The sequence below is a fragment of the Anomaloglossus baeobatrachus genome, chromosome 3 (assembly GCF_048569485.1).
Source record: "Anomaloglossus baeobatrachus isolate aAnoBae1 chromosome 3, aAnoBae1.hap1, whole genome shotgun sequence".
NCBI lineage: Eukaryota > Metazoa > Chordata > Amphibia > Anura > Aromobatidae > Anomaloglossus > Anomaloglossus baeobatrachus.
In genome coordinates, this window is record NC_134355.1 from 699,454,395 (window position 1) to 699,466,093 (window position 11,699).

Below are 11,699 nucleotides of genomic sequence, written 5' to 3' on the forward strand. Positions count from 1 at the left end.
CCTCAGAGACTGGATGTCACATCATGTAATCTATCCCAGACATGGAGACTGGTCTGAAACCCCCTCAGAGGCTGGATGTCACGTCATGTAATCTATCCCAGACATGGAGACTGGTCTGAAACCCCCTCAGAGGCTGGATGTTGTGACGACATGGACTCTCATGGGTTAAAGTTTCTTAAAATCCAGCCAGACAGCATGATAGATTGTCTATAGACGGGGGAGAAGTCCCTTATTGTTTTTACAAGACTCTTGTTGACTCAATGTAATTGTGTTGGCCACTGAAAGCCAGACGTATTGTTCTCCAGACTTTTCCAGTAACCATTGTATTGTAGTTGTGTATTGCTAATGTGATTACCTTAGTAGCCATTGTCTAGTCGGTGACTCCCAGATTACATGTACACCCTCAGTCTTTCTGTAGACATCATTTGGATGAACATTGTCCATGCAGCTTGAAATTCCTCCAATGGGAGAAGCAATCTTGTCCAACCAATCCGATGAGGACGCACTGTATCCAAGTGGAAGGCTGTGGCTATAAAAAGGGACTTCTTTAAGCCACCAGGGTGGATGAAGGTTGATGGATGCTGATGGATCCAGTCTAAGCTCTTTGGAGCTGACTAGAGGATCAGGATATCTTATGGCTTCAATCTAGGGACCCCGGTTCCGGTTGGAGACCATATCCACAGCCTAGGGATTTCGACTCCGGCTGCCAGGATTGTAACATCAAACCAGGACTACCTAAGGAGGACACTCAGGTTGGGACAGTTCAGTCACCTGTTACAGACTTTGCAGACCTCACACAGCTTCCTGAATCTGGCATTATTCCTTTCTCGGTGGGTGCCCGCCAAAAGCGGGGTGCTGCTGGACTGGAGTAAGCGGCCCTGGAAGCTCTGAGGCATGGACATTCTAAATCCCTGATGAGCCAGCGGAAGGGTGAGACTCTGTTGCCTGTTACATTTGTGTGTTTTGCTGGTTATGTGTTATGTGCCGTTAATTTTTTGGGGATCCAATAAAGTCTAATTATTGTGGTTCCCTCACCCTGTGTTGTCTGAGTAGTGTTACGCCCACGGTTAAGGAGGCCGGCGTTCAGTTGGGATGAGCCCTGGGCCACGCTGTCTTTCTAAAGGCGGCGGGTTTTAGTGGACGAGAGCACCCACTGAGCCCCGTGTCTCCACAGATGTCACGTCATGTAATCTATCCCAGACATGGAGACTGGTCTGAAACCCCCTCAGAGGCTGGATGTCACATCATGTAATCTATCCCAGACATGGAGACTGGTCTGAAACTCCCTCAGAGGGTGGATGTCACATCATGTAATCTATCCCAGACATGGAGACTGGTCTGAAACCCCCTCAGAGGCCGGTTGTCACATCATGTAATCTATCCCAGACATGGAGACTGGTCTGAAACCCCCTCAGAGGCTGGATGTCACGTCATGTAATCTATCCCAGACATGGAGACTGGTCTGAAACCCCCTCAGAGGCTGGATGTCACGTCATGTCATCTATCCCAGACATGGAGACTGGTCTGAAAGCCCCTCAGAGGCTGGATGTCACGTCATGTAATCTATCCCAGACATGGAGACTGGTCTGAAACTCCCTCAGAGGCTGGATGTCACATCATGTAATCTATCCCAGACATGGAGACTGGTCTGAAACCCCCTCAGAGACTGGATGTCACATCATGTAATCTATCCCAGACATGGAGACTGGTCTGAAAGCCCCTCAGAGGCTGGATGTCACGTCATGTAATCTATCCCAGACATGGAGACTGGTCTGAAAGCCCCTCAGAGGCTGGATGTCACGTCATGTAATCTATCCCAGACATGGAGACTGGTCTGAAACTCCCTCAGAGGCTGGATGTCACATCATGTAATCTATCCCAGACATGGAGACTGGTCTGAAACTCCCTCAGAGGCTGGATGTCACGTCATGTAATCTATCCCAGACATGGAGACTGGTCTGAAACCCCCTCAGAGGCTGGATGTCACGTCATGTAATCTATCCCAGACATGGAGGCTGGTCTGAAAGCCCCTCAGAGGCTGGATGTCACATCATGTAATCTATCCCAGACATGGAGACTGGTCTGAAACCCCCTCAGAGGCTGGATGTCACATCATGTAATCTATCCCAGACATGGAGACTGGTCTGAAACCCCCTCAGAGTGTCACGCTCCCCGGGTCCTCGGCTCCTCTTCCCGGGTCCTCTGTTCCGCTCCCCGGGTCCTCAGCCCCGCTCCCCGGCTCACCTGCCACGCTCCCCGCTCTCCAGCCTCCGGTGCCCGTCCTTCCCAGGCCCCCTGGTCTCCGATCCCGGCGCCTGACGGCTTCCCAGGCCCTGGCCGGCTCCCCTGCGTCCTCCTCTCAGCTTCCTTCCCTGGCTTCTGGCACCCGGGCCGCGCGCATGCGCATTAGGGTGCGCGCGCGGTCACTGACCCTTTCTTAAAGGGCCAGCGTCCATTAACAGGAAATGAGGCTAATCAGGTACAGGGTATAAAGGGGTTTATTGTCCAAGGGGGCGGGGCCTGATCTTCGTGTTTCCTAAGCTAGGAGTCAGGTCTCCTGGTGTCTCTGTGCATATACTCACCTATCTCTCTTGTAGAGCCGTGCCTGCCTCGCCATCCAGTCCTGCCGTATCCTGAACCCCGAACGCTGTCCATCTGCCATCCTGACAGTCCGCACCATCCCGGATCCCTGCGGTGACTCGTCATCTCGCTCCAAAGGTTCCGGACCCCGCCTGACATCATCTCGGCTTCCGAACCTGAGCTGCGTCACCCGGACTACCACCCGTGACTCCGTGGTCCCAGGGACTTCTCCGCTATACTCGTGTGCACGGACTGTTCTGCTGTTTATAGTGTTCCAGCTACCGGACTCTTTACTACCATCTAGGAGTTCGGCCCAGTGGATCCACCTCCTGGGTCTGCTCGTCCACCTGGCCGTGACAGTAAGATCAGGCCATGGATCCCGCTGCAGCACTAGCAGCCGTACAGGAGGAACTCCAACGCCAGCGTGAAGTCCAGACCCGCATGCTGCAATTCATGTCTTCTGTGGACGCTCGCCTGAACACGCTACAAGCGGCAGTTACGACTTCAACATCCCGGGCTTCCACTAGTCAATCCACGGATCCAGCTCCTGTGGCGACTTCTTCAGATACCACCAGACTTCGGTTGGCTTCACCACCCCGGTACGCCGGAGACCCCAAGACCTGCAGGGGATTCTTAAACCAATGCTCCCTCCATTTCACGCAGCTGCCGCATTTGTTTGCCTCCGACCAAGCCAAGGTCGCCTTCATCATGTCCCATCTAGAGGGTGAGGCACTGGCGTGGATGAACCCCTTGTGGGAGAAGGGGGATCCTGTGACCACGAACATCCAGGACTTCCTGCAGGCATTCCGTGGTACCTTTGATGAGCCCGGACGCGCCTCCGCGTCTGCTTCGTCTCTTCTCCGGTTACGTCAGGGGACTCTGACGGTGGGTCAATACGCGATCCGGTTTCGCACCCTGGCCTCAGAACTCGGGTGGAACAACGAGGCCCTAACCGCCGCCTTCTGGGAAGGACTCTCAGGGCGAATTAAAGACGAGCTGGCGGGTCGTGACGTACCGACCACCCTGGATGCCCTGATTGCCCTAGCGACTCGAGTGGACATTCGCTTTCAGGAGCGATCCAAGGAAGTGTCCCGTGAGAGACGTCCGGTACGGCATTCCTCTCCTCCGCAGAAACCCTCCGTACTTCAGTCATCGACAGCTGGGGCTCCCGTCCACGAGCCCATGCAGATCGACCGAGTGCGTCAGTCTGAACAACGTCGAGCAGAGTGGCTCGCCAAGGGTCTCTGCTTTTACTGCGGTGAGGGCACACACCTGCTACGCTTCTGTCCAGAGAGGCCGGGAAACTCCAAAGCCTAGGGTTGGTAGGAGACGCCACCCTAGGTGCTGGGACTCTCTCTGACCCGGTTACATGGACAGTGCAAGTGACAACGGGAGAGACGCGGTTCACGGCTGATGCCTACCTCGATTCCGGGGCAGCAGGCAATTTCATCCAGCAGGCCACGGTGGACAAGTACCGGGTGCCTGTTATTCCACTCGACAAGCCCCTAGTGATTGCCTCGGTGGATGGGAGACCCCTCTCTGACACCATCTCCTGGATCACCAAGCCGGTCGAACTGCGTATCGGTGCCCTTCACACCGAGAACATCGCTTTCTACGTCCTCCCACACATGTCCCACCAGATCCTGCTGGGACTTCCATGGTTGCGGACACACGAACCATCAGTTACCTGGGGCACTGGCGAAATCACCCGATGGGGCTCTTCGTGTCATGAGAGGTGCCTAAAGTCCATACAACCCATCCGACGACCTCCGGTTCCAGAGAACCTACCGGGGCTGCCCTCGGCCTATTGGTCCTTTGCAGATGTCTTTGATAAAAAGGAATCCGAGGTACTGCCGCCACATCGTCCATACGATTGTGCCATCGACCTGCTCCCAGGAACAACACCACCACGAGGACGGATATATCCTTTATCTCCAGCCGAAACAAGGGCCATGTCTGCTTACATCTCAGAGAGCCTGGCAAGGGGGTTCATTCGGAGATCCTCCTCTCCTGCTGGAGCAGGTTTCTTCTTTGTCAAGAAGAAAGAGGGCGACTTACGCCCATGCATAGACTACCGGGGTTTGAATCAAATCACCGTAAAAAACAAGTACCCTCTGCCGCTCATTCCCGAATTGTTTGACCGGCTTAGAGGAGCTCGTGTGTTCACCAAGCTGGATCTTCGGGGTGCTTACAATCTGGTACGCATCCGCTCTGGTGACGAATGGAAAACCGCGTTCAATACGCGCGATGGACATTATGAATACTGCGTGATGCCCTTCGGCCTGTGTAACGCTCCTGCCGTCTTTCAAGAACTGGTGAACGACGTGTTCCGGGACCTTCTCTACATCTGTGTGGTAGTGTATCTAGATGACATCCTTGTCTTCTCTCCGGACCTCCAAACCCACAGAGAAAACGTACAGCTGGTTCTACAAAGACTGAGAGAGAATCGTCTGTACGCAAAGTATGAGAAGTGTGTCTTTGAGCAGTCTTCTCTCCCCTTTCTGGGGTACATCATCTCTGATACTGGACTGCAGATGGATCCCAAGAAGGTCTCCGCCATTCTCAACTGGCCTCCTCCTTCTGGACTGAAGGCAATCCAACGCTTCCTGGGATTCGCCAACTACTACCGCCAGTTTATCCCTCACTTCTCTGCCTTGACTGCTCCTCTCTCCGCTTTGACTAAGAAGGAGGCTAATCCAAAGGACTGGTCACCTGCGGCTGACGCCGCGTTTGGCTCTCTGAAGCGGGCTTTTGCTTCCTCTCCTGTACTCCACCGTCCGGAGTTAAACCGCCAGTTCACCTTGGAGGTGGATGCCTCCTCCTCAGGAGCCGGAGCAGTGCTCATGCAAAAGTCCTCCTCCGGGAAGATGGTGACTTGCGGATTCTTCTCCAAGGGCTTCTCAGCGCCTGAACGCAACTACACCATCGGTGACCGAGAGCTCTTGGCAGTCAAACTGGCTTTGGAGGAATGGCGCTACCTCCTGGAAGGGGCAGTGTACCCCGTGATTATTTACACGGACCACAAGAACTTGGAATACCTACGGTCCGCTCAGCGTCTGAACCCACGGCAAGCCAGGTGGTCCCTATTCTTTGCCAGGTTTGATTTCCAGCTTCACTTCCGACCCGCGGACAAGAATATACGCGCTGATGCCTTGTCCAGGTCTTTCATGCCCATGGAGCAGGAGGAAGAGACTACCCAACCCATCATTTGTCCTAGTAAAATCATTCCGGTGGCCCCTGTCACCCTGGCCCAGATACCGCCCGGGAAGACCTATGTCTCCGAGGTAGACAGGAAAAAAGTGTTACACTGGGGTCATGCCTCGAAAACAGCCGGTCATGCTGGTCAGAAAAAGACATGGGGTGCGATTGTACGTCATTATTGGTGGCCATCCCTTCGCACGGACGTCGCTGCTTTTGTATCCGCCTGTTCCTCTTGTGCCAGGAACAAGACGCCCAAACACCTCCCATATGGCCGTCTTCTGCCTCTGCCGATACCCTCAGTTCCGTGGCAACACATAGCAATGGACTTTATTACGGACTTGCCATTGTCCTCCGGACACACAGTCATATGGGTCGTGGTGGACCGGTTCTCTAAAATGGCCCATTTCGTCCCTATGGCTGGACTGCCCTCTGCTCAGGAACTCGCGGACGCCTATATACAACACATCTTCCGCTTGCATGGCTTTCCATTACACATCGTATCCGACAGAGGAACTCAGTTCACCTCCCGCTTCTGGAGGGCTCTCTGTAAACATCTGGGAGTGACTCTGGACTTTTCATCTGCATACCATCCTCAGTCTAATGGCCAGGTAGAGAGGGTCAATCAAATCTTGACCTCTTTCTTACGTCACTATGTTAACGCCCATCACGACGACTGGTCCGCTCTTCTTCCTTGGGCTGAATTCTCCCACAACCACCACATCAGTGAGTCGTCCTCCAGCTCTCCCTTCCATGTCGTTTACGGACTTCAGCCTTCCATTCCATTGCCTGTATCTCCTTCTTCGGATGTCCCTGCTGCAGATACAGTAGCCCGTGACTTTGCAACCATTTGGGACTCTGTCAAAGCGTCCCTTGGGCGTGCTTCCCTGCGGATGAAAAGACACGCAGACAAGAAACGTCTGGACCCTCCGTGTTTCTCTCCTGGAGATCTCGTCTGGCTTGCTTCCCAGTACGTCCGCCTGAAGATACCATCATACAAGCTGGGTCCTCGCTACATTGGGCCGTTTAAAGTCCTCAACAAGATCAATGAGGTCTCCTACAAGCTCCAGCTCCCGGCCACGATGAGGATACCCAACTCATTCCACGTCTCCCTGCTCAAGCCGGTTGTCCTTGGTCCCTTCTCCGCTGCTGCCAGTCCGGCTCCTCCACCTATTGCCGATGACGACATCTATGCGGTAAGGGATATCGTGGCCATGAAGACCGTACGAGGTCGACAGTTCTTCCTGGTGGACTGGGAAGGGTATGGTCCTGAGGATAGGTCCTGGGAGCCCAGGGAGAACGTGGGCACTCCTCTGATCCGTGCCTTCATGTCCCGGTTGCGGGGAGGGGGGCGTGGGGGGGGGGTACTGTCACGCGCCCCGGGTCCTCGGCTCCTCTTCCCGGGTCCTCTGTTCCGCTCCCCGGGTCCTCAGCCCCGCTCCCCGGCTCACCTGCCACGCTCCCCGCTATCCAGCCTCCGGTGCCCGTCCTTCCCAGGCCCCCTGGTCTCCGATCCCGGCGCCCGACGGCTTCCCAGGCCCTGGCCGGCTCCCCTGCGTCCTCCTCTCAGCTTCCTTCCCTGGCTTCTGGCACCCGGGCCGCGCGCATGCGCATTAGGGCGCGCGCGCGGTCACTGACCCTTTCTTAAAGGGCCAGCGTCCATTAACAGGAAATGAGGCTAATCAGGTACAGGGTATAAAGGGGTTTATTGTCCAAGGGGGCGGGGCCTGATCTTCGTGTTTCCTAAGCTAGGAGTCAGGTCTCCTGGTGTCTCTGTGCATATACTCACCTATCTCTCTTGTAGAGCCGTGCCTGCCTCGCCATCCAGTCCTGCCGTATCCTGAACCCCGAACGCTGTCCATCTGCCATCCTGACAGTCCGCACCATCCCGGATCCCTGCGGTGACTCGTCATCTCGCTCCAAAGGTTCCGGACCCCGCCTGACATCATCTCGGCTTCCGAACCTGAGCTGCGTCACCCGGACTACCACCCGTGACTCCGTGGTCCCAGGGACTTCTCCGCTATACTCGTGTGCACGGACTGTTCTGCTGTTTATAGTGTTCCAGCTACCGGACTCTTTACTACCATCTAGGAGTTCGGCCCAGTGGATCCACCTCCTGGGTCTGCCCGTCCACCTGGCCGTGACACAGAGACTGGATGTCACATCATGTAATCTATCCCAGACATGGAGGCTGGTCTGAAACCCCCTCAGAGGCTGGATGTTACGTCATGTAATCTATCCCAGACATGGAGACTGGTCTGAAAGCCCCTCAGAGGCTGGATGTCACGTCATGTAATCTATCCCAGACATGGAGACTGGATGAAAAAAAGTCCAGCGCAGTCCTCAAGTTGCAATTAAAATTTTTTTTTTCTTTTATTTGATAAATCCGTTCAAAATAAGTGGTGTACAAAGCGGTCAGCTAGAAGAGTATAGGGGACATAGAGAGGAACCCCACAGAACTACGCGTTTCGACACATAGTCTTAATCATGTTCTGAAAAGGAAAGAGTGTCGGTTTCCTATGAGGTGTAACACACACCCACCTTAATTACATGCACATGTCGACATTTGGAAGTCTATCACATTAGATGTTCACATTAGTAAGTGCATGGAATGCGGTTTTCAGAAAAAATATAGTTAATTAAAAGGCAGAAATATTGAAAAATGGAAAAAGGGGAAGAGAAAGGAAAATAAAGGGCAAGAGAAAGAAGAAAGGAAAACAGCATATATGAAATAAAGGGAGTGATGGAATGAAATAAAAAAATGCTGTTAAAATGTATCTTATACAGATAAATATTTCTGCAGCTGGCAGGTGCATACAATATAGATTAGATTTATACATTTAAAAGGATCTATTTTATATGAGTAATTTGCAAATTAATATATTATTCATAAATATATATTATCTGCAACTGCCAGTCTGATCCCAATCCACATATAAAATATTAATCAGTAAATAATTACATTTAGTAAATAATTATCCTTTATCATACATGTTATAAGTTGCACAGTATTATGTATTTATTATCCGTGATGGACCTATAGAGCAGGGCAAGGAGCACAAAAAAAAAAAAAAACCACCGTAAAAACCGACCTATCATCTATTTCTTCTATTTATTTTAATTTATGGATAGTAGAATCTAGTTTTACCATATGCATTGTATCGAATCCAAGTTATATCTGTCAAATAGATAGGACCATAGAAGCACTTTGCAAAAAAAAAAAAAAATTTTGTTCCACAAATATACACATCTGAATGGAACCTCGCAAAACTATATGGCCCTGTGCGCACTTACCAGATTTTGCCGTGGATTTTTCGCGGATTTGCTGCATGTTTCGCTGCAGAAAATGTTCATAACATCTCTGCAGTGAATCACCAGCAAAACCTATGGGAAAAAAAATCCTGTGCGCACTATGCGGATTTTGACAGCTGCATGTTTTGCTGCGGGAATCCCGCAGCAAAAACAGTTGCATGTCAATTCTTTTCCGCACGTCGCTGCGGGATTTCACTCCATTGACTCCAATGTAATCGTGAAATCCCGCAGGGAATAACGCAGGCAGCAAATTCTGTGCGGTTCACTGCGTTTTCCTGCGTTATTCCCTGCGGTATTTCGCGGTTTACCTCCGGTAATGTACATCGCCTGTCTGCGGTTTTGCAGGGAAGTGATGTCATTACAGGAAGAGGAAGCCGTGCAGAGAGTAATCACACACAGATCACAGATCACAGACACACAGACATCACAGACATAGAACACACACACAGACACATAGAACACACATAGAAAGCAAACGGAAATATAGAAAACAAAGCACGTGGGCTCCGCTGTATATTTACCGTCCAGCCGAGGTAAGCACACAGCGGCGGCCCGGTATTCTCAGGCTGGGGAGGGCGAGGGGCAGGGTTAATGTCCCCCACCTCACTCCCCCTCCGGCAGCCGAGAATATCAGCCGCAGCTGCCCCGGCACTGTCGCATGCATTATGCGGCACTACCGGAGTGTCCCCGGCTCTTCCTGCAGCCGTGTAGCAGTGGCAGTCAGGGTAATACAAGGGGTTAATGGTGGCGGATCACCGCCATTAACTCCAGGCTTGATCATGGCAGCGTCTATGTGACAGCTGACATGATCAACCCGTAAGTAAAGTGAAAAAACACACCGAAAAATCCTTTATTTTAAATAAAACACAAACGAGCCTCGTTCACCCTTTTATTAACCCCTCCCGAAACAAAGCTCCGGCGTAATCCACAGCTCCGACGTCCTGCAATGCTTACATCCAGCCGCGACTGACACAGACACTGCTGAATGCAGCCTCGCAGCGAGACAGCAGAGGTAACTCCAGGGCATTTCCCACGGCCGTTAATGTGAACTCACTGCCAACCGTGGGAAATGCAGAGTGTGCTCACAGGGACTCTATCTATTCCTCTATCTATCTACAGTTAGGTCCAGAAATATTTGGACAGTGACACAATTTTGGCGAGTTGGGCTCTGCATGCCACCACATTGGATTGGAAATGAAACCTCTACAACAGAATTCAAGTGCAGATTGTAACGTTTAATTTGAAGGTTTGAACAAAAATATCTGATAGAAATTGTAGGAATTATCACATTTCTTTACAAACACTCCACATTTTAGGAGGTCAAAAGTAATTGGACAAATAAACCAAACCCAAACAAAATATTTTTATTTTCAATATTTTGTTGCGAATCCTTTGGAGGCAATCACTGCCTTAAGTCTGGAACCCATGGACATCACCAAACGCTGGGTTTCCTCCTTCTTAATGCTTTGCCAGGCCTTTACAGCCGCAGCCTTCAGGTCTTGCTTGTTTGTGGGTCTTTCCGTCTTAAGTCTGGATTTGAGCAAGTGAAATGCATGCTCAATTGGGTTAAGATCTGGTGATTGACTTGGCCATTGCAGAATGTTCCACTTTTTTGCACTCATGAACTCCTGGGTAGCTTTGGCTGTATGCTTGGGGTCATTGTCCATCTGTACTATAAAGCGCCGACCGATCAACTTTGCGGCATTTGGCTGAATCTGGGCGGAAAGTATATCCCGGTACACTTCAGAATTCATCCGGCTACTCTTGTCTGCTGTTATGTCATCAATAAACACAAGTGACCCAGTGCCATTGAAAGCCATGCATGCCCATGCCATCACGTTGCCTCCACCATGTTTTACAGAGGATGTGGTGTGCCTTGGATCATGTGCCGTTCCCTTTCTTCTCCAAACTTTTTTCTTCCCATCATTCTGGTACAGGTTGATCTTGGTCTCATCTGTCCATAGAATACTTTTCCAGAACTGAGCTGGCTTCATGAGGTGTTTTTCAGCAAATGTAACTCTGGCCTGTCTATTTTTGGAATTGATGAATGGTTTGCATCTAGATGTGAACCCTTTGTATTTACTTTCATGGAGTCTTCTCTTTACTGTTGACTTAGAGACAGATACACCTACTTCACTGAGAGTGTTCTGGACTTCAGTTGATGTTGTGAACGGGTTCTTCTTCACCAAAGAAAGTATGCGGCGATCATCCACCACTGCTGTCATCCGTGGACGCCCAGGCCTTTTTGAGTTCCCAAGCTCACCAGTCAATTTCCTTTTTCTCAGAATGTACCCGACTGTTGATTTTGCTACTCCAAGCATGTCTGCTATCTCTCTGATGGATTTTTTCTTTTTTTTCAGCCTCAGGATGTTCTGCTTCACCTCAATTGAGAGTTCTTTAGACCGCATGTTGTCTGGTCACAGCAACAGCTTCCAAATGCAAAACCACACACCTGTAATCAACCCCAGACCTTTTAGCTACTTCATTGATTACAGGTTAACGAGGGAGACGCCTTCAGAGTTAATTGCAGCCCTTAGAGTCCCTTGTCCAATTACTTTTGGTCCCTTGAAAAAGAGGAGGCTATGCATTACAGAGCTATGATTCCTAAA